Below are 2,049 nucleotides of genomic sequence, written 5' to 3' on the forward strand. Positions count from 1 at the left end.
TCATTAATTTAACTGGAAAAGACAAGCATTAAAATATGTAGTTTAATTTAATTCTCAGTGGCATGGAAGTGTAAATAAGTTAGAAAACTTAGGAGTATTTTTTAATGGGTACTTCTCTTTTAATAATAGAGATGTTTGCATGCTGCAACTAAATGGGCTAAGATATTTGCAGAGGCCCATTTATTTAGTTATAGTTTCTAGTAATACTATTCTTCTTAGTTTCCATATGTCAATTGATATTCCCCGGTCCCCGTCGTCTGATTATAACCGTCTCCGTAACATTTAGCCTCCACTCGCCAGAGATTAATTAGGTGAGTTTAATATAGCATTATATCAAAGCAATCATCCCTTTCTTCATCTTTCTAGCTTCCCTCCCTTCTTCACATATTTCATACAATATAGATGGACCAGATGTTGGGAATGTCCTAAAATCATTTGTACTTACTCTTGTTAAAGTCGCAACGTCAAGGTTTGACAATCATATAAAATTAGGTGGTTATAATGTTTTGCTAGAAACCGCTTATAGTCTATGGGTTAAGAATCTGTTACTAATTTTATATGATCCTAAAAGGTCACACACCCAAGCAGACTAGATCAATAATATTTATGGTTTAAAGTAATATGTTATATACAATATAAAATGTTATATGTATATATAATTCCAACAGTGGCATCAGAGCCTGCTTGTATAATATTGAAATAATTTAGATAAACAATCTGTGTATAAAGATATACATGTGCGATTAGTACTGTTAATTAGTTTGTTTGATTTGATCAAATATGATTAGTATAATTGAACGAAATTGTTCGTTGTGAATAGTATATACGGTTTCGTTCATAGTAAATTATCAATTAGTGCATTTGTTTCTCGAATATTTTATTGACTTTGTCACGTAATGCAAGTATGTGACTTGAAGTTTTATGTGCATATGTAATAGCTGATTACTTGTGTAAATAAAATATGTATTTAAAATACCCATATTATATCAAAGTGTTGATATATATATATACAAATATATTTATAAGATTGATTCAGTTCAATTGTATTAATCTTTTAACTGAATTAGAAATCTAATTTGATTAGAATCTAATTATAAAATTAAGATTATCTAATTAATAGTTAATAATTTTAATTAGATTAAAATTAATTAAATTATTTATAATTCAATTAAAGTACATATAAGATATGTATTAGTCATATTTATATTTATATTAGATATAAATTTTAAATATAAATTTAAATTAAATTAAAATTTGTTCCTCAATTAATTTCAAGTACTTTTGATGTCTACCCAATTTTATCAACCATCAAGGCTCGTTTCGTTGTAAGATGGACTTGCCAAAACAAGGTGTCTGCAATTACATGAGTGAGGTGGATGGTAACAGTTACCATGTGAAACAAGATTGGTTTACTTGACTAGGCTATCAAAATGGTTTTGCAGACATAGGTTAGATAAGATATAATATATCGTCTGACAACCAAGAATTATATTGGATATAATTAGCAAAATGTTGCTTCCCTAAATAGCTTTATATTCGGGCGATGAGCCAAAGCTCACTCGGATTTTAGTGAAATATGGATCTTGGATTATTATATTCATTTGAGGAAAATGTTTTGAATATAATATGAGTTTTCTTAATCGTTAATATTTCTCTAATTCCTTAACATCATATTAATATTCGCTATTCTTCTATTCCAGAAATGTCAACTCCCCACGGTTCATTCTCATTGCGATCTGTCCTTGAGAAGGAAAAATTGAATGGGTCAAACTTCCTTGAATGGTATCGAAACGTGAGAATTGTTCTCAAACAGGAGAAAAAGGACTATGTCCTAGAAAAGGTTCTTCTTGAAAAACCTAAGACCAATGTCCAACATGCTAAAAGAAATGCTTATGATAAGCATGTCAGTGATAGGGTCGATGTGTGTTATCTTATGTTGGCAACCATGAACTCAGATTTGCAGAAGAAATATGAGAACGTGGATTCACCAATTGACATGATCACTAGCCTGAAAGGTATGTTTCAGGAGCAAGCTCGAACTGAGAGATA

This window comes from Brassica oleracea, unplaced genomic scaffold, assembly GCF_000695525.1.
Source record: "Brassica oleracea var. oleracea cultivar TO1000 unplaced genomic scaffold, BOL UnpScaffold01095, whole genome shotgun sequence".
Lineage (NCBI taxonomy): Eukaryota > Viridiplantae > Streptophyta > Magnoliopsida > Brassicales > Brassicaceae > Brassica > Brassica oleracea.